At 39.5% G+C, this 22,581-nt stretch overlaps 1 protein-coding gene across 1 annotated transcript in view; it reads right to left on the bottom strand.

The window, feature by feature from the left end:
* The window catches only part of lingo1a (leucine rich repeat and Ig domain containing 1a), a 193,257-nt gene extending 175,600 nt beyond the window's left edge, over positions 1-17,657 (bottom strand). The window contains exon 1 of the mRNA XM_074678250.1: positions 17,244-17,657. The gene's annotated coding sequence lies outside the window, so the exon portion shown is untranslated. The remainder of the gene's footprint in view (positions 1-17,243) is intronic.
* Between the last annotated feature and the right edge of the window lie 4,924 nt (positions 17,658-22,581).

Here is a 22,581-nt window from a genome sequence, read left to right as displayed (position 1 = left end):
CATTGATACCTCATTTGAAACATTCACTTACATTAGTGTCAAACACTTTGGATTAAAGTGACCAAGAAGTTGAAAAGAAGAGTGTTTGCATATTTAATGATTCATAAAGAGTCACACTCGTCCTCTAACACTCATACTCATTCATTTTAGTGTCCTCCCATACAGTGCAAGTCAAATTAAGAGAAAAGAGGAGCCACTTCGATTACAGCAGTAAGATGACCCGCTTCACACAAAGTTCACCTCATTCTGGTTGCAAATTAAATGTCGACTTTGGTTTGGAGAGCTGAGCATGCAGCCGCTCGGAATACTAATTTATTATAGTCCTTCCTTTACATCAACTTTCCTACCCTATAGGCTTGTTTAATGGAATCAATTCAACAAAGGTTTATCTCAATGCATATTCATTTGGATTCAATTCACTGATGTGAGCTCATAAAGAGATAAATCTCTTTGAGATAACACATTAAGAAGTGTTTGAACAATTTAAATTCTCACTGTGGGAATACACAAACTCATCTCATCAGGTTCAATTAGACTGCAGTCTCAATTATATTAAAATAAATCACCGTCATGAGGGGATACTTACTTTTCCAATGCTTTACGTGGGCGTGACTTTAGGTATAATCAAAGCACGTTGCATGCTATTTGAGCAGCATAGAGAGGGCTTCTTTCGATTGTATGTAGCAGTGCTCCGAGGAAACACATTTTAATCTTCAGTAGTTAGCCTCCAGGGGAAAATAAGTCCCTAAGCCTGCTAAAGTAATTTGAAAAAAGTCTCACTCCTTTTGCTGAAAAACACAAAATCTCCCCTTTTAAAGCCCATCACCTGTTTATCTTCTAAATTCCTATAGGATACATAAAGCCTTCCTAAACCACTAAAAGCTCAGCTGGATATATCACATTCCCAGACCCAGCTCACCAGTGCCACTTAGCTCTCTGCACTGAGGGTCGTTTCCAATTTGGCTTAAGTGCGGGAAGCTCACCTGAGCCTGGCCCACTTAAGGTCGTTACAGCTGAAGACAGCAGCGACAGGGAGTCCTCTCCTTCTTCAACGGCTCCTGTCATAATCTTCTCTCTTACTTCTTGACAGCGTTATTGCTCCCGGTTGGAGGAGGCGGTGAGCTGCATTGCACTGCTAATGTAATGCTATGTAGATCACATCCTAGGTGGTGGTGACAGTCAAGAACACATGCTAGCAACATGTGCTGATGTGGAAAAGCACACATACATATGCTTAAACCTGTAAAGCAAACTGTGAGTACAAAGAATTGTAAAGTACATGAGGTGCACAAAGAACATATTGCATTGAAATAAGGTTGCAGATGAAATCGTTTACTTTTAGCTGACTACAAACTGCACAAAGCCTCATTCAGAGTTCACTGTGAAAAGGTTGCTGCAAATTTAACTGTAAAATATATTAAATATTTAGTACCATTACTATATTACAATTTAGCATAATGTATTCCCATTTAAACAATCATTACTGATTTCTTCTCACTATCCTTTGCTGTTAATAGTGATATACCAAAAAGACCTTTTCCAGTAAGTTGAAGTTGCTATTATGGTAAACACTGCAAAGATTACAGAAATCAGTCATAGTGCTGGTGGAAAACCAAGTCCAGACTGCAAAAACCACAACCACACAAAGCTATCCAGAGCCCATCTCCACAGGAGGAATAACAGAGCTGTAAATTCTCAGCCAGAGAGACAGACAACAACACAGACTGACGTAAAATGTCTCCTGGAGTCCTTCATATGTTAACTGCTGGTATCAAGGGGATAAGGTACATCTGATTTTTCAAGAAAGTAGCAAAACTCCTCAAAACTATGATAAAAACGACTTCTGTTTGGTGATAACTAACCAACTGGTCCAGGTCAAGTCTGCAGTTTAATCACATATGTTTTACTCAACCAAAGGCAGTTAACCCTCTGCTGATGGTGAAGCTCGGCTGTTAAAATCCAAATGAGATGACATGAAACAAAGTCCATGTGCGAGCATTAATAAAGGCATAAGCTGTCCTGACCTGACAGGTGTAAAACGACTAATAGGAGAGGGAGTGAGATGTAAAACAAGTACATCTTCACGCTCCCACACCGTCCTGAAAAGACATCTAAGCGAGGGAATGTAACCATGTGGGTGTACCGTTGGCTGGTAAAGGCTCCAGACGGCTGAAAGTTTTCCAGAACTATTTTGGTACCTGATCAGGGATGAAAAGAAACTGCTCTTCAAAGGAGGGAAAGGCAACTTAAACAGCACAGCTTTGGTTAGAAGTGGAACAAGTTGTATGTATACAGATAGGAAGCTCAATGGAGAAAAAATCTATCTATAAAGTAGCCACAAACAGCAACATGATATATTTAACAGTCTTACAGGATGGAAACAGATGCAGTGGAGCTATGTTTCCAGGAAATGGAAGCTGGCGGAAGTCTTTTCACTGACAGACACGCCCCCATATGGAATATCACTCTCTGATTGGACGCTGCAGCGGCTCAAACTTCTCCACATGAAACTTCACAAACAAGTTTAATGAGAGAAAAGACGACCTGAAGACAGGCACTGGGGATCGTTCAGAAACTGATCATAAATCTGGTAATAAAGTGTTTGTTGTAAGTCTAAAGCACAAAATACTGAACGCAACATTCTCATTAAATCAATATAATGAAGGATTAATACTTAGAACTGAAACCAAATAAATAATATCTTCCTGAAACACAATAAACCGGCTTATTAATAAGTTTCAGATTTCACAATTAGATGTGCTCTAGATAGAAGCTAAATAATTCATTAATAATCTAACAATTACGCTTTTTACCAGTAAAGTGATCTGCTTTCTAATGCTTGACTTGTGCCACCAAGTCATGGATCGGCTCCGTAAATTGAACGACTGAGTCAACATTTCTTTCCCCTTGCCCCATCAATGAGTTATCAAGTGTCTGACTTCCTGTCCTGCTCGGTCTGCTCTGTGCTGATTGATGCATCGTGCTCCAGCATCTGATAGGAAACCGAGCCAAAGGACGTTCAGCCTATCAGCTTTAGTGTCATGATGGAGTGGATACAGATGGGACACAGGTATGAAGAAATTTGATATGATCCGTAAAAGTGGCTTTACTTCAGTACAAAGCACCCTGTACTGTAAAGACACTGGAAGCTTTGTGAGTACATAACAAATTTAAAAAAAAAAAAAAACCTAACACAGCTTTCCACAGGGAGATGAAATCGAAGTGTCTGGGTGCCAGCATCACTCAGATTTTCTCCCCTTTTTCTGTCTTAATGCATTCAGTCTTTGTGTGACATAATCTTCCTCGGTAAAATATCCTATCTTCAGGTATCAGAAAATGAGTCTACATACATAAGAAGCTGCCTGTTTTCAGAATGATTTAAACAAATGCGTTCTGAATTACTTAAGAGCAGAGTTTGCATAGTCATAGTTTTCTCCGGCTCCATTATAAAAAATATGAAAAGGAGCGATACATTTATCAGCCCAACTCAGGAATGAACAAACTGAAAGGCCCCAGCCAGAAGCCCATTTCTCTCTTCCACAACACTTTAAAAGCGCCCCATTAGAATGTGCTCATTAGCATTTATGTGTCGCTATCTTTGTTTACTTATTGAAACCTGGACATCATTTTTTCCCTGAAAGAGACCGCCGTGCACAAAATGGCAAAAAAATAATTTCAGATTGGAAAATGGCCAACCAAGATGAGAGTGCACGGCAGTGAGCAGAATACTAATGACCGCAGAAACCTGCTGTAGAGAAGACAAGGGCCCTTTTTTCTTCCACATAAATCCCTGGACTATAACAAGCCTGTTAAAATGCACATATATGCCGACGCTGAAAGAGGCCAACCAATGACCCAATGGCCTCTTTCTTTCTGCATTTGCTGTATCTGCATTTTTACTGAATATCAACTCAGAGCTCAGACCCAGTTTTGGCACATTTATAGTATTTATGAAATGTCAAAGTCTATGTCAGAGCCACTCTCTGCAATTATCGACATATGCCATGGCAGGCATGTAGAATCAGAATAAAAATGCTTCATTTAGAAAGAAAGTTTTGTTCTGATGGAGAGGGGTGGTTCATCCTGTTTGATTTTCAGAACATTAGCCATGCAAACACTTTATGTGATCTTTCTTTTTTTTTTTTTTTTTTTTTTTTTTTTTGATAGGGATTAAACTACTCTAATTGAGAATGTCTGCTCTACGAGACATGATGAGTTTCTGACGATGTTACTGCTGGAATGAACAGAGACCTGGCATTGTTTGACCTCATGTTGGTCCAAAAAAAAAAAAAAAAAAAAACCCTGTAAGACATAAAGTACAGACATCCAAAGTAACTGCAAAACAGGGGGATGCATTTTTTTCAGCAACTTTAACCCCTTGATGCCTGTTGTGGCAAATTTGCGACATACTCTGTCAGGTCTTGATGCAGCTGAAATTATTTTTGTATCTCATTATTACCTATTCAATTCTATTAAGAATGCAAAAACACCTAAAAAGAATCTGTTTTCATGACACATTTTAAACAACAACATAGATACTGTAGCATTTGTTAAGAATAAAAATGGACATAAAAGTATATTTTTTAGCCCATCAGACTGAGATCAGACTCAAAAGAAACACTCTGTACACATCAAAACTGTGTTATTTAGATAAGGTGCTTGACATAAGAACATTCTCCTCTCTGGCTGGCCACCAACTGGTCTACTTTTAGATCTTGGCTGATTTTAAAACCACTGGAGCTTCTGAGCTCACACGTTGGATGATTCCATTAGACTTTTAGACCAAGTGGTTCACAAAGTGATGGGTCAGAAAGCACTTAAAAGGGGTCACCAAATGCCTTCAAAATTTATAAACTATATACAAATGCATGTTTCACAAAGTGAAATTTCACATTAACTCACAACTTTGCTTTTTGACGTAATACAAAAAACAAAAACAAAAAAAAAAAACTGTCTCTTATGTCAGTATCCCAGATGGTTTGGGGTAAAGTTGTGTTGGTGGGCACTCGGGATGGGCAATAATTTTCGAATATTCAAATAGTCCATCCATCCATCCATCCATTTTCCACCGCTTGTCCGGGTCCAGGTCACAGGGGCAGCAGTGCCATCAGCAAAGACCAATAGCTCCAGTCCCCGGCCACTTCCACCAGCTCCTCTGAGGGGAATACCAAGGCATTCCCAGGCCAGTTGAGAGACATAATCTTTCCACCGAGTCCTTGGTCTGCCATGGGGTCTCCTCCCAATTGGACATGCCTGGAACACCTCCCAAGGGAGGTGTCCAGGAGGCATCCTCACCAGATGCCCGAAACCACCTCATCTGGCTCCTTTCGATGCAGAGGAGCAGCGGCTCTACTCCGAGCCTCTCCCCGATGTCTGAGCTACGAATCCTATCTCTAAGACTGAGCCCAGACACCCTGCAACGAAAGCTCATTCATATAGTCATTCACATAAAAAACGGAATAGATTATGTGATGATTGGACACCGCAGGACGCCGAAGCTCTTACAGGTTAAATGTCGAGAGATGCGCTCGGGGTGATCATATGTCATGGATTGCATGCGTTGTCCCCGTGCTTGTACTCGTGCATGAAGTAAACCGTGCCGAAGCCCACCTCTCCGAAGCGCGCCAAAGCACTGAAGCGAATCGTCCTTTAGCATGGCATGGTTGCAGTCACACTGGCCATTCCAAACGTGCTTCAGGGCTGAAGCTTAGGCACGGCACGCTTGGCCAGTGTGACTGCGTCCTAAGAGTACAGTTGGCAACTCTTCCTACCTCTAACCCACAGCTGCTGTCATAGGTCATGTCAGCCCTCTTGTGTGAGGAGTCAAAACTCAAGTTCCCCTCATCTGACTGTTGACAGAACTGTCAATCCTTTACGAAGGCATAAATTAACCAACCCAAACTTATATTCTGTGTGCTGTTGTTTTTAGCTGTACTGAATCTTGTTAATGGGACTGACTTATATGCTTGGCTCCCTCCTGCTGGTTTGAATATTTCCTGTCTCGTCCTGTACCTTATGCTCATTTCACTGCCCTGACCTTGAGATCTAACATCCTTTGAACAAACAGAGCTAAAGATGTATTGACTTCATATTTCACAGACACAAGTAACCCCTCCTGCTCTCTCCTGCTGTGAAGATCCAAAAATAGAGCTCTGGGTGCATCATCCGTGATAATTAGAAATATTGGCAGCTTTATTCCGCCTGTGTTTTCGCTCTGACTGACGCTCATCATCGTGCAGGCCTCGGTACAGTCAGGACTGGGAAACCATCCAGGAACAATGTTCATAAGATGAGGCACCTCTCCCCCAGCTGTGTTTTAGAAAGAGAGCAGCTCTTTTGAGCCTGAAATTAATCTAAAACAAATAAGTACTATTTTCACACTTTAATTACATCTTTTTTTTAACATGCTTCCAAGCAAGCTGTGAGTGTCGCAGAATCTGAAATATTAGTCACAAAGCAGGATTTGTGAAGACTGTGTTTCAGGGCATCAGAGCAACACACATGCTGGGGGCTGAGAGAGGTTTCAGCTCAACATATTATTATTTTTAATTTACCTCCAACTGTGAGTGTGTGTCGAGCACGGGTGCAGGGGGTAGGACCAATTTGGAGATTAAAAAGTGATGTCAACCAGCCAAGAAAGCAATGGTTTCATAATGACTGGTTGTGAGCCATCACTTTTCCGACTTACTGACAGTAACCATTATACAGCTTGCTGCTTTTGAACAGATCCTGCATACAGAGTTTCTTAGTGCTCTGCAAAAATTAAAGCCCACAGTTGAGTGAAATGGATAACTTGTGTGAAGTGTGAATCACTTATTGACAAATGATCAAACAGGACAGTGTGCAGCCTTCAGGTGATTAAATGGAGCAGGAAAATCTGAGCAGAGATCAGGTTGTTGAGGCCCAAATAAAAGCCTGCCTCAACTAACGCTGCAAAACTAAATCTTAAGAAAGAGTTCATGTCTTATAAGACCTATTCTGAGCCACATTTACCTGACAAGTCTAGAAAAATGTCTGTTTTCAAGAAATTAACAGAAAAAGAGGCACCTGAATTGTTCATAAAAACTCCCAAATGGATTAAGAAATGTTTTCATATTCATTAAGTTTCTTGTATTTAGACATTATTTTATTTCAATCCCATTGGACAATTTTTCTTTTATTCTTTACAAACAATTGTGGTGTCATTTTTTTTCCTTTGATATCTTGGAATAACACACTTTTTTTTTTACTTTTCATGGGCTCGTGTTAAGTCTGTTGACAAATTTTTCTTTTTTTTTAAATTTCTATTATTATTTTATTTATTTATTATTATTATACTTATTATCATTATTATTATTATTATTATTATTATTATTATTATTATTATTATTATTATTATTATTATTATTATTAGGGCCCGAGCCATGAGAATCAGAGGCGAGAGCCTGATTGAAACCCTTAGGGTTATCACTATTATTCTGTTTGCGCCTTTAACCCCAAATTGTGTGCCTTACACTTGAAAAAAAAACGCAAACATACCTAGCCCCCAAATTCTATCTCAGCAAAAAATGTATGATTCCACTGCTAGCCCAAAAATGAATGCCAAACAGCGCCCCCTAGGGATTTAAACTGCAGCCGCTAGGGCTACTTTGAGCTACAGCCCTGAAATTTGGTTTACATAACTACCATGCCTAGTTATTTTTTTACTTTTTTTAAAATTTTAATTTATTATTATTATTATTATTATTATTATTTTTTTTTTTTTATTTTATTTATTTTTTTTTTTTACCAAAATTAAGACAGAAAAATCTGCTTTTAGGTTGTTTTTTTGCAGTGTACTCAGAACATGCACTTAATGTACTAGTAGCAAAATAAACATCCCTTAGGTACAGTGATGGAAAGTTGATTTTATCCAATGTTATCTAGAGGATATCACTCTGTAAACATTATTTGTTAACAATGCACAGCCAAAGCTCACAAGTTGGATGCTTGCTGTGATGAGTCCAACTGTCAGAACTGTAAGTGTTGGATCAGGATGCAGCAGTTGTTAATAGAGTTTGCTTAAACCTCCCACAGACGGAGGCTGGAGTTTAAGTCAATCACTACAACAATAAATCTAAAGCTCAACTGTTCATCTCTTGATGTTTGATCAAAAACTAAAATGTTAAACACTTTAAATGTGGAATTTATTATACAGTTTTATTTTACAAAGCACAAGGTTGTGCGTGTGCAGATAATGTTACACTTGATCTGTGTATATCTATGAGGACTACCAGTTGCCCACATGCCATGTTTACCATGCTGCCCACAGATGCTGGCTACCATTTTTTACAAGCTCAGGAGAAAAAAGAAAATACTCCTGAAGTTTGGTAATCAGCTTGTGGCCCTGCCTTTGCTGTGTCAGACTACAGCGTCAGCCAACTTCATTATCCAACACGCCAGAAATTCATCCAACTGGTCAGGAGCAGCTGGGGCATGATCGGCTCCACCGCATAGCAAACAGCGTGCGACCAAAATGAAACTCAGCCCCACTTTAAAATCAGTGTGTGACTCAAAAATTTGAGACAAAATCAGCCAAAAATCCACAATGTGTTTGCTTGGCCCTATTTTTTGTCTCCTTCAGCTGTTACTTCTTTCTGAATGCTGATTCAAAAAAAGCTGTCTGTCATGATGTAACACTGTCTTTCTATAGCAGGGGTCTGCAACCTTTACTTTCAAATAAGTCATTTTGCCTCAGCTCACCTGAATTAAAGACATCCGGGAGCCACAAAATGTACCTTATTTTCACAATAACAACAAAAAGTGTATGAAATTCTATACATTGCAAAAATCTAGTGAATCTAAATGAGTTTTTTGTGTTTATAAAATTGTACATGTGATGTCTTAGTTTTTATTTTTAATACATTTTTAAATGAATTATCTAAAAAAATTGTAATGTCATAAGTTTCATAAATTTGCCAAATTTATAAAATTCAATAAGTTTCAGAATTTTTTAAAACAAATAAAATTAGATAAGAATTTACAAAATTCTGCAAAAATGTCATACATTTACAAAAAAGGAAAATATGTTTTATCAAAAGCTTGCCAAATTTTCCAAAAATTGTAAAAAAAAAAAAAAACCAATAATAAAATCTACTTTTGAAATTCGCAACATCTTCAAAAAAAAAAAAAAAAAAAAAAAACAATAAAAGGTCAAAAACAAAAAAATAACATTTTCCAAATTTGCACAAAGTTTAGCATTCTTTCAAAAACCTGAAGCGCAAAATTGAATGCTAGAAGTACAGGAAGTCACATACACAATGAGGCACAAAAAAAAGCACATTTAACAGAAGAAATTAACCTATTTACAGCCTAATACAAATTAAAAGAAAAAAAAAAAGCCTCCTTTCTGAATCACTAATTTAACTATTAACAGAAACCGACAGTTTAGAAGATATTTAAATCTCTAGGTTGCCTAATCAGAGTCAAAACTCTATAGAGTGTGTGGGGACTCAAACCCCGCCCCACTTCCAGTAAGGCTGCACCAGGTGATTTGTTTCAAATTCAGTTTCGGAAGCAGGACGGTGATATCTGCTTCTGACATCTACGTCGACTGATAAAACAGCCTTTGGGTTGACCCACGTCCCATCTCACTAAATGGGGCAGGCTGGCTTTGTGACGTACTTCAGCCAATCACATAAGGTGACTGACTTAAGAAATTGCTTCTGTTCCTTTTTCACCCATTATTTTTGACCAGTGGCAATTGATGACAGGCTAACACCACAATGTGATTAACATCTGTTTGGTCAGCTGACTTATAAAGCTGTTTTCATTTTGATGTTTGAAGCCCAGCAGGATGAAAACCACTTAATCATCAAATGTTCACATCTATAACCGGCTGAAAACTCAAAAGCCGTAAAAATCAAGTTGCACTTCAGCCACAGCTTCACATGTTGGAGACCAGCATCCAAAAACCCCACACAATCTCTTCACTCACATCCTTTGTGGAAAAAACCCAAGAGGATCGGCACCAACATTTGGGATTCCTCCAATCTGACCTCCCACTCAATTTCAGGAGGCAGCTCAACGTTTGCCAGGAATCAAGAAGAATCTACTGGGCTCCAACCCAAAAGTATTGTTTGCCCTTTCAGCCGTCACCAAAATAAAAGGTGATGCAAAGGCGTAAGGTGCTGTCAATTACGAGAAAAAGGAGATGTAACACATCTCTTTCATCTGAGCAGGTGGAAAGATATCCTTCTGAGTAGAGCTGGTTGAAATTCGAGAGTTTACTTCAGGTGTGTCTCACTCCTCGGCGCATACATTTACTGTTTCCTGCTCAATATAACTCCCTGCTGGAAGCCGTTTCACTTGGCTGTGGTTAAGTGTCAAAAAACTGTACTTCGCCCTGTGATGCAAGAGGATAAAAACCAATGCTGCTTATTCCCAGCACGACTGTAATAAATTCACGCTGTGTTTGCTCATCTACCTCCAGTTCCTAGGTGTAAATACAGTAAAGAAAGTGTATGACTCCCATTCATCAAAGTATGTTTTGTGAGAAATGCTCTTTATGTTATGATCAATAAAACCATGTGGTGTCACGTCCTGGTAATTACAGTGAGCAGGGCTTTCTTCACACAGAGATTAAGCTTCATTACAGAGAAATGAAGTTAGATTATCCCTAGATAGATTAGACGTAATTATTATGTGGCATGTGGAGACATGCACACACACAGAGTTGTTGTTGGACGGTGTATTGGATAGATAAAAACCTTTGAGGTAGGATAGGTGCTATATTAGGACAGCAGCTACAGATATGAAAGGAAACAAAAGTCGTATCACTGTGGGAGAAGTATAAACTGGGATACAGAAGGACAGTGCAACTGCTCCTAGAAAGTGAAGCCAAAACATTTAGATAATTAAGATAAGATATGTAAAATAAATTTGGGCATTGGTTAGCGTTGCAGAGATACCATGGTATCAAAGTAAAGCTAAGTAAGTTGTTTTAACTATAGAATCCACTGACAATAAATGTCACTAAAGACAAACAAGCAAAGAAAAGAGGGAATATAAATGTGGGCAAAAATAAGAGCAAGTATTAAAAAAAACAGAGTATCCTTAAATTGGGTGATTCCTTATTTGGGTTATTACTCCATTTGTTTACCAGTTCTTGGCTACAGAGTCACAGTCAATCCAACAGCTTTATCTGAGCTCACCTCGACTTCAGTACAGATTTAAAAAAAAAAAAAAAAAAAATCAATTTCATGGCAGAAATATTTGGCTTCCTGTTTTTATTATATTAGGAAATGAAGAAATGAAGCTGCCCATGCAGGCTTTCAACTAATGTAACACATTATACACCTTTAACACATTTTTATTGTATTCTTATTTGTATTATTATCATCATTATTATTAAAAAAAACAAACAAACAAAAAAAACTTGCTTTTATTTGATTGTGTTCTAAGACTGCGCAGAACTTTTGTCAACCTTGGTTGTTTTTAAATGTGCTATATAAATAAATGTGATTGATTGATTGATTGATTGAAACACCCAAAAAACAAAAAATCGTGATGTATATGAAATGTAAATTTATTCAAATAATTAACAAAAATATTTGTGTCTGACTTATTTGTCACTTTCTTAATTAAGCTGTCTTTTGCCACACACATAATTCAGAAAATTACACACAGGAATCAAACAAAACATGTGGTTGTCTAGACACTGTCTTATTTTTAGTGTTTCAACAAACACAAAACTGTTGTAAAGAAGACTGAATCACATTTTGTATGAACCCTGAAAACCTTTTTCGGGAGAGACGGTGTACCTCAAATAAAATCTAGGTCAGGACAGGGAGAATCTGAAAGATTTTGTAGAACGACAGAAAACACTAGAGGTCATGGAGGGGTGAATCCTTTCATGGAACTGTAACACATTCTAGAATACAAGAATTTCTATTGTGTTGGCCTAGTAATGCTTTAGAAAGCAAAAGATAAAAGCCGTTTGTGAATTATTTATACAATTTCCAATTTATACCATTTAGATTCACTCTGCCGGCCGGAGGGAAAAATAGACAGGGGAAGTGAACAAATATTGCTCTCTCATCCTTTACGAACAACTGCTGAGTAATGTTCTTAACCCCCGACTGCTGCAGAGTACAGTATTTGACAAATCCCAAATGTGAGTGCATATGAGTGTAGGAGTGTGGAGCAGGGTGCCTCTTATAGAAAATAAATTTCATATGAAACATTGAAGCAGATTAAATATCTTAACAAAACAGACTTATTTTCCTTATTATTGTAGAATAAACAAAATGGATGAGAAAGGCTTACATGGCTTAAAGTCATGACTACAGTTATATCTGGACTCAAAGACTCTAGAGCCATAACATGAGCAAGCACTGGACGCCGTGGGAGATGTAGAAAGAGGGTTGGCTAGAAACACACATATGAATAACCACAGATAGTATTTAATGTGGATAGTAACATTATTAATAATAAGATATGTGCAAGTGATGGAAGGAACAAAAACAACAACACTGTGATAATAATGTTAGACTGATACAAAAAGTTGTAATGTTTGAAAAGTACTTCTTGTACTTCTTTGTCTTTACTGATGCTCTTAAATTTGATGTCACAATCCACAGATTTTTTCTCCACAATAAAGTATGTTTGTGGTAAATAAACCTTATGATAACCAGGCTGGTTTGATTAAAGCAGAAATCTGTTTTTTTTTAAGGGGTTCCTCAGGGCTCTGTTCTTGGTCATCTATCCTTTAGTTGCACCAAACAGTGCAATATGCTTTTTACTCAGCTCTTCTTTAATGGAACCGCTAATGCAGAAGCATCAGAGATCCTTTTGCCATATTGTTAATTCTTAACTGTAATAGTGCGAGGTATATACATGGAAAAATGTATAAAATGTAGGTAGATTCTCAGGTACTTAACACTAAAAGCAAGCCCATGAATCTTGTGCTGCTCTGAACCACATTCCATTTCATACTGTTTCTGTAATGTCAAACTGTAATCGAAACACCATTAAAAAAAAAAAAAGAAGAAAAACTGACGGATGATTATTTCTTGAAGTATATCGAAAATATGTGGAATTGTTTGGGGATTGTCAAGATAGACAAAATGTAAAGTTGTTATTTTCCATAATCAGTGTCAGATACACTCACTGGGCACTTCGTTAGGTACACCTTGCCAATACCAGGTCGACGCTCAGTTGGTACTAAGGGGCCAAAAGTGAGCCAAGAAAATATCCCCCACACCGTTACACCACCACCAGCAGCCTGAACTGTTGATGCAAGGCAGGATGGATCCATGCTTTTATGCTGTTGAGACCAAATTCTGACCCTACAATCTGAATGCCGCTGAGGAATCGAGACTTACAACCAGGCAACATTTTTCCAATCCAATTGTCCGATTTTAGTGAGCCTGTGAATTGTAGCCTCAGTTTCCTGTTCTTAGCTGACAGGAGGGTCACCTGGTGTGGTCTTCTGCTGCTGTAGCCCATCTGCCTCAAGGTTGGACGTGTTGTGCGTTCAGAGATGCTCTTCTGAAGACCTCGGTTATAACCAGTAGTTATTTGAGTTACTGTTGCCTTTCTATCAGCTCCAACCAGTCTGTCCATTCTCCTCTGACCTCTGGCATCAATGAGGCATTTTGGCCCATAGAACTGCTGTTCACTGGATATTTTCTCTTTCTGGGACCATTCTCTGTAAACCCTAGACATGGTTGCGCATGAAAATCCCGGTAGATCAGCAGTTTCTGAAATACTCAGACCAGCCCGCCTGGCACCAACAACCATGCCACGTTCAAAGTCACTTGAATCACCTTTTTCCCCCATTCTGATGCTCAGTTTTAACTGCAGCAGATCATCTTGACCATGCCTACATGCCCAAATGCTGGCAGATTAGAAGTTTGTGTTAATGAGCAGTTGGACTGGTGTGCCTAAGAAGGTGGCCGGTGGGTATATTTTGTTGTCATTGTTTATGTGAGAACCAGGCACTCACATAGCAGTCCTGAAAATCATCCATACAGCAAACTTACCCCTATTTTTTTTTCAATATGTCTTTGCTTCACCATGACAACAAATTTGATAGACTTAAGCTTATGTCAATGTATTTTCTCCAACACTTCTTCTGCTCCGTCTCAGCTCCAGCTATCAGGAGCTCTCCACAGCAGATGTGCAAGACTTCTAATTGTGCTGAATGCCAGAGCAAATCAGTTCATCACATAGTGGAATGAGTGAGATAGGAAGTCAGACACTGAAACATTAAAACATCCCCCTACTTTTCATAATAACTGAGCCCGCATTCACATCCTGTTTAACTTGACTCCGACAACAAAGAGCAACAATGAGCAGAAACAGGGGTCAACACATAACAGGTAGGAAGTGGGAAACCAGTGGTTCAGTATGTACCATGGGAAATCCTTGGTCTCATGAGTCCAGCTACTCTGTGTTGTGCTCTGAAACCGCAAACAGTGAGTGTTGATGGAAGAGAGTGGAACAGAGGCGGACCATATGCAGATCTGGTGGAGGTTGGGTGTTAAGTCACAAAGCCACAAAGTTTTGAAAACCTTCTCTTTGACATGTAGTTTTTTTTGTGTTGCATTAGAAAGAAATCAATGTAGCTTTATTCACCATTTGGGTTGGTTTTGCAGAAGTTCAGGTGGGGTTAGAGTAGATGTATTTATAAAGTATTGATTTATGGTTTGTTAGGTGAGTTTAGGAGAAAGACGGGATACCAACATACATTCTTTCTTTCAATAGGGATGGTTAACTTTAAAGGACATAGCTTGTTGGCATAAGCACGTATCACACTTTTTAACTCCTTCTTGCCAACCATGATTAAGAGATTTTGAGTAATATGTTTTGTGATAGACCTTAAGTTATAAAGTGCTGTGTGTCAAATTGTGTCTAGACAGACAGCACACTGGGGAGGAGAGCTCATATTCACATAAATCCGAGATGCTCTAGTCCACCACTTTGGACACCGTTAGCTGTGAATTACTGTGACAAATGTCGCCAACTTCATTTCATGCATCGTGGTAAATCACGAAACCGCACCAGTAATGACCATTATTCGCTGTAACAGCCTTGAGAATAATTGCCTCGGAGGTTGAGGAAAGAATGAGTTGTTAACTTCTCATTTGGCACTGGCCAGGATGCTATCAGTGCTTCCTGGCTGTGGGTGGAGGATCATTCATGGGTGCTGTGAGTCACTCTCGGACACAAGTCTCCCACTGCACGACAAGCTTTTACTGCATCCGAGGAGGGTACAAAAATGACTACTGTTGGCTACATGACGGCACATCCTGTTTGTGTGTATGAGTGTGTGCCTGAGGAAGACTGAGAGTAAAGGAGGGAGATTTCCCTTAATACTCACCAAATAAACCAATCAATTAGCGGAATACCTCTGGTTCTAAATAAGGGGGATCATCTCCTAATTTAATGGGGATGCATCCAGGGATACAATGTTGATTTAATCTTCCATCTCCATTAAACCCTCGTAAAAGCTTCACTAAGTAAACTCAGATCTATGTTGTTTATTCAAAACCATTAAATCCATACAGATATTGCATTAAGGATTCTAAGCCTGGCTGTAGGAAGTGATAAAGAATTCAAACAAAATAAGCAGTGTAAGGATATGTAAAGCGCTAATGAGACCATTCTACTGCGCATTTAATTCAGCCCAGTTGAATATCACAATTACCATCGGCAATACAGCCCAAGCTCCGCAGTGCAATCAGCAAAAATATGAAGCGCTCCGCCTGCACCTGTATTTCAATATGCAACAGTATCAGTCAACCTTGCCTAAGTGCTGGAAAGGAATTCTAAATGAAACAGAAGCAGGAGGTCTACCCAAGGTGGGGTAATTTGATTTATCTTTTATTATTTTTCCCTCCTCCGGGTTGGGTGTTATCACAGTTTCTCCTCTGAAATGGGAAATGTGATAAATATTGATGTCCCTTACAGGAAATGCAGCCAAGCGAGTGTGAAATGCAGGCCTGTGGCTTATCCATCATGTGTTTTCCTTTTGGAAAAGCCTGGATGTGAGTGTAAACTGACCCCCTATATACCCCCCAGTAATCCTCAGAAGAGGTGCGCCTGTCTAAAAGCTCTTCCTAAGGGCTTGTTAGCACACACTCACTCCTCCTCTGTCCCCTTTGTCCTCCTGTCTCTGACTCCCCGTCAATCTTGCGTTGCTATACTCCCTCTCTTCCTCTTCCCATTACAGCTTTCACTTCTCTCTTTCTTTCTCTCATTTGACTCAAACATCTCCTCTCTAACAGCCTTTTTTCACGCCTCTCTCCCTGTAGAGTTTGGGGAGACAAGAGAGGGAGATGAGCAGAGAATTAATAACAAGACAAGCAGTAAAGATAAAAGGAGTGAAGCTCATCTTGCCTGCAGAGGCGACCAAAATAGCATCATCAACTTTGCTTTATGCATCAAACTGACAAAGTGGGAAAAAGTTATATCAGCGCAAACTCTTATCAATTTATCAGCATCATGCATTCATGAATAAAAGGCAGTCAAGTATGGAACTGTGTTGATTTTTCAGCACATCTCAAACCACTCCACACCAGAGCTGTTGTCAGCGAGGCCCATCAGGTAATCAGACAAAATCAACATGGAGGAAAGCTGCAACAACTCCCCCTACTTCTCCATCTGAGGATGTCTCCAAGGGAATACAGGAGTGCAAAAAAAGCATCAAAAGAAGACGCAAAAGTCCCATCCTGCAGCTTGAAACCTTCATATAAGCACACCAAGGTCACACTCACTCTTCAAAAACACAAATTTTGCACATTTGCACAACATCCCACCTTTAAATTCACAATACATGCCCCTATTTTGACAAGTTACCTTCCCGCCAGAGCCAACAAATGCCCGAAACCAATACTATCCCTGTCAGGTTGAGCATGCAAACTTGTCTCTGAGGAGCAGGAGCTGAAAATAACAGCAGATCAATAGCAAGTACCAAGTGGAGCATTTTTCCCTCCAGCCTCTGACAGCATGAGCAACACTGCTGGTGTCGGCACACATTTCTGTTCCCTGCTTCTTCCCCCTTACACTCTTTTCTCACACACTCTCACTCTCAGGCAGCCCATCCTCTTCTCTTCCTCTCTCTGTGTCCTAAATAGCCCGCTCTGCTTCATTTAACTGCCTCCCCTATCCTATAATGTGTACTGCTTGCGCCTGTCAATATGTTATGAAAGGTAAATCAGGTAGGAAGTGCAAGAAAAGGAGACAGATATACAGAAAGAGAGTGTGAGAGATTTCCTTACCAGGTCTGTAACGAAGGGAATCCAGAAATTGCTTGCTTCGTTCCACGGTGGCTGCTCATTAAATCCAAGATTCTGGGGAGAGGATTGAAGATTCCATCGAGATGCTGCCCCGAGAGGAGGAAAATGAGACTCTTTAATAGGAAGATTTTTTTCTCCCTCTTCTTTTTTTTTTCTATTTTGGAGTGTTGTTAAAATATGAAGTAAATATGCACAGGGAGAAGGATCTGATATCCAAGTCCAGAGCACTTCATGAGTCCTTTCCCCATCAGCTGCGAAAGCCACATGTGCACACAAAGTGACACATGTGGTTCACACACATGCGAACACACACACACACACTCGCACGCGGGGAGGGTGTATCCTATGCTCAGCTCGCCTGGGCTGGGAGATTGAGGGAGAATGAAGGAGGGATGGAGACAGGGAGGAAGAGAGACTCGGCGGAAAAGGGAGGGGATGTGGAGAAGGGCAAGGTGGAGGGAGGAGCTGCAGTGTGCGATGAGAGATTGAGAAAGGGGAGGGAGGAGGAGGAGGAGGAGGTGGAGGAGGGAGGGAGGGACTGAGTCTCTCCATCCTTTCCTATTCCTCGCAAAATGCAAACCGCAGTGAGATCCTCACAAACAGTGGAGCTAATGAAATTAAATCACCAGGTCTACTTAACAGCTAAACACAGGGTTGGAGGTTGTTAGCAGCAGTTATGTTTGTGTATCAGAACGCTGAGTAATGCCCCCCTCATGTGCTCAGAGCCGAGCTGATAAACAATCTGGGAAGATGGCTGGAAAGAAGAGATAATGGAGCGGGCTGAAAACAGTCAAGATGTCAACTCAGCTTTGGTTGGATGGTGGAGAAGGGGAATGCATATCAGCTAACTTTGCAAACTGTCACACCTCATCTAACTTTGGTTTGAAGATCTTTAGGACAGACTTTTGCTTTTATTTGATAAGACAGACGGGTATTGTGGAAAGATACCGAGGAAAGACATAAACATTATCAGGCGAGCTCAGAGGAATTGATTCCAGGACAAGTAGTACAATGACTAACTTTAGAAGTCTCTTACATTCATTCTAATGCACATACAACTTACAGTGAAATATCTTATATTCCTATATTTTCCAATCTTTTGTATATGTCTGTAACAACAGTAGAAGTAAAGAGACTCCTTCTAACACTGCATGCTCTCATTCACTGTTTTCTACTGGTACTGGTCATTGTAGACATTTTTTCAAGCCTGACTCTGTTTAACTACAGTCACAGCATACTTGCAATGTCTAAATCTATTTTTGAGGCATCGGAAAAAATGGTTTTGTGATAGCCAGTGCCACATGAAGTTACCTGACTCCTGGGGGAGGGCACTTCCTGGTTGGAGTAAGGGGCGTGGCCAAAGGCAGAGAAGACTTATGCTGAAGCAAGCTTGTTGGATGACTCCAAGTGCTCTGATGTCATGGGGGGATTCAGGTTTACTGAGTTTAGTATTGTCTTAGTGTCTATTCTGTTTTCCCTGTGTGTTTGAATTGGTTTGGCCAAACCACTATATATGTCGTCCCAATGTTTCATTGCCTCAGCCCTGTTTGTTATGTTAGCACTTGAAGTTCAGTTTTAAGCTAAGTTAGAATCAGTTGACTCTTAAAAAGCCTAATTGTTATAAGTATGATTTGTACATTTAATTATCCTTATTGGTTGAAAAAATAATAATTATAAAAAATAAAAATAAAAATAAAATAAAATAAAATAATAAAAAAACTATTTTTTCTCCTCCTCCCTCCAAAAAAAAAAAAACAGCAAAAAAAACAAAAAAAACAAAAAAAACAGATTCTGTCTTGTGTCTTATTGCTTGGTCCCTGACAGGTTCAAGTACGTTTTTCAGGTTTGTTTTGAAGTAGTTGTATACAGTAGTTCTCAATAGCAAGTGTAATACATAATGGTATTTACAACATTTACAGCACTTAACTTAGTGTTTAGAAACCCTGTTGATACTTTAACACAAATGGATGAGTTTTCGATTTTGAAGGCATTCTGTGAGCCCCAAATCAGAATAATGCAATCCCCCAGGGAGTCTCGACCCCAACTTAGGGGACCACCGGTCAACAAAAATGTGCAAGAGTATGCACTAAACAGGGTCAGCCATATGTTCCTATGCCCATTGGTCCCACAATTCTTGGGCATTTTCAAATTTTTTTTCTGTGTTCCTGCATTTCCCTTCAATTGAAGCTCTATCTTCCTCCTAGATTTTTTGGAACAGTAAATGAATGAAAGAATTAATTTATTAATTAATGAGTCATTTTATTTTGATCAGCAGTAGCAGAAATCTTCCGTATCACAATTATTAAAAGAAAGATAGAGAAAAAAAAAAATGGGGTTGATCACTTTGGTTTGAGGCAGACCTTACGGATGCTGAACACTTGATTTCATTTCCTAAAACGAGAGAAACAAAAACAGATTTTGGGGAAAAAAAAATCTTAGAAATCTGGGAACATTGGGCTGCAGGAGCACAGGCACACCTCCCATGAAACCCAGAAGGCTGCTGGTAACTACAAGGGGACCAGTAGCTCACATAGAGTTGTGTGTGTGTGTGTGTGTGTGTGTGTATATATATATATATATATATATATATATATATATATATATATATATATATATATATATATATATATATATTGCATGGGACACCAATGGTCTGAATGATACCTTGTCGAAGTACACTGTGCTAGCTAAACAAAGAGACTAAGGTGACCAACCTCCTTTATGACTAAAAGACTAAGTATTGACCTCTTCAAAACACAGGACAGCTTGTCATTGTAACTCACACTCGTGTGAATGTTTAGAACAGAGTGAACATCAAAAGTGGTTGCATTTTCCATGGTTATTTTGACCCTATAAACTTTATCCGTACCTCACTAAGCTAGCACAAGAGATGGACTAGCATGATAGTAATCCTTTGAGACAAAACTTGAAGCTAGCTTTCCTTTTTGTTCCTGGGTGCTGAAGTTGGAAGCCATCTGGTTACTTTTTACCGACTTCTGTGGCCTTAGTTTTGCTTGTAGAAACTAACTGGCTAACCATCCAACTCTTACAAAACTGTCATGAGGGGTAATCCTTACATTGAAGCCCAGTAACTGTAGCACTGAGCACTTCACATAAATCTACTTGAATCCAAGCTGATCTGGACATTTTCTTCTGACAGCTTAAACACATAAAACATGTGCTGTTCTGTTCAGTTGAATCTATGGACTATTCACTCACATAGAAAGAAAGAGCGACTTACTTTCAGCCACAAAAGCATGTTAGACTATATTCTATACATACAGCACACACAAGGTCAACATTCTCAAAGCAGAAGGCTTGGAAAGCTAATGTTTGGACGCAGAATAGCAACCAGCCAGTGAAAACTTGCAGAAGTAGGACATCAACATAAGTTTGAGTTGAGTTGAGTCAGCTATGCTTAGGCTACCCTATTTGTTTTGAAAGCATTCAAAGTATACTATTTTCTATTCTTGACAGTACACCAAAAAGACAAAAAAGGGAAAGTTTGGGTTTTCTTTGACTCTCTGAAGTAACTTTTGAGAAAGTAAAAGTGGATTCTATATATTTATCCGTGGGTCCTTGCCCTAAAAACAATGCATCCTCCAGTTTGTCCAACCAACCACGCACACTGCAAAATATTTCCGCCAACACATCCTTTGAAAAGCGCAGCGGGCATCCCTTGGCTGACATGACTCACTCCATATAATCCTACACCCATGATTCATGCTCTAAATCAGCGTACACTTCAAGGCTGGGGTTAAGAGTATGGGTGGCTTGAGCGGTCAGGACACCCTACTGTGCTCGGCTTACAGACAGGATTAAGAGTCAGCGCTGGATGGATGGGATGGGAGGCTGGTGGGAACAGCTCTGAGGATATCTCTCTCCTCAGAGGAGCCATGCTTGTCAGTAGAAGCCCTTCAGTGTTTGAGGCTCTTGGTTGGCCTTAGCGGATGAGAACAGCTGTGCTTACACAGCTAGCCTGAATGTTATCATGTAAAGGGAAGAGAAGTGGAAGGAAACTGATTCATGCACCATAAAAAGTTTTCTTTGGAGCATTTTATGTTCCTATTTTTAGACAGAGTTCAACGTTTTGACTTCATGATATGGCCTCATGGAAGTTAGTTCAGTTGATCTACAAATAAGAGCTCTTGTCCATAATAGAGGGTTCTGTGGAGCTGCCTCACAACAGTACAGAGCCCCGGGGCCAATGTTAGCATCTTCAGTTCTACATATGACAGTGTTTACGTGATTTCATGAAGTAGGTATGCCTTTTTTTTTTCCCTTAAGCCTGTTTTCTGCTTTGTTATGTTTATACTGTCATATATTATTTCCTGGCTATTAAAAACACTCTTGGAAGCTTGATTTAGGGCGTGGTCACACTGGTCATCTGAACTGTGCCATACACAATCACGATTGCCCCTCTCAGCACCATTACCCTGCTGGCCAATACTCCAGCAACCAGAGTTAAAGCATATGTATGGCCCACCCACATAATCATAAAGCATCTGTTTACGAGTGGACCTCATTAAAGTCAGTATAGTGGAGAACACAGAGACACTACCCCAACTTGCATACCATGCTCATCGTGTGCAAAACAAACTGGACTTTACAAGCCAATTTAAGCTTCACTGAACGACCCACAACTTCATGCCTTTGCATATGTTTCTGATTTATATTCGTGATTCTTGTCTTGTCTCAATCTTAGCTGTTCTTGAGTGTTGTGTGTTTCCTGTTTTTGTCCTTAGTTTGTGTCTCTTGAGGTTTTGATTTGGTTCTTGTCATACGTATGTCTTTTGTGGTTATCTTTAGTGTTTCGCTGTCTTGAATGTATTAAGTCTCTGTCTTGTGTTTCCCTGTGTCTTGTTTTACACCTGTGTTGATCACTCCTCTGTCTATATAGTCTCTGTTTTCCATGTGCTCTTTGTTGGTTCATTGTAGCTGTCTCTCTATGTCGTGCTTTGTGTCCCGTGTCTCCTGTGCCCCTTTCGTTCTTTGGTGTAAGTTTTTCAGCACTTTTGACTTTGTTTCTTTTGAGTTTCTGAATTTTGCGTTAGTTAAAATAAAAGCTTTCGTAAGTTAATCTGCATTTGGGTCCTCCTCCTTTGTGCTCCCGCGGTTCTCATGACACTAACCTTTCTGTGCCTGTCATTCCCAAGGAAGTAACCGATGAAAGTGTGGTACTCCAACCAAAACCACGAAAAAAAAAAAATTCTGGTTTTCAAGGTGAGGAGGTGATTGATTTTTATTTTGCTAAATGTCATAATATTATTGAGTCGTGAATGTTTTTAGCCAGGTCAGTTGAGAAATTTTTGTATCATAA

Source organism: Halichoeres trimaculatus, unplaced genomic scaffold (assembly GCF_033239565.1).
Source record: "Halichoeres trimaculatus isolate MK-OKI-2021-1 unplaced genomic scaffold, fHalTri1.1 fHalTri1_scaffold_10, whole genome shotgun sequence".
In the NCBI taxonomy this organism is placed as follows: Eukaryota; Metazoa; Chordata; class Actinopteri; order Labriformes; family Labridae; genus Halichoeres; species Halichoeres trimaculatus.
This window is presented reverse-complemented; position numbering and strand designations above follow the sequence as displayed.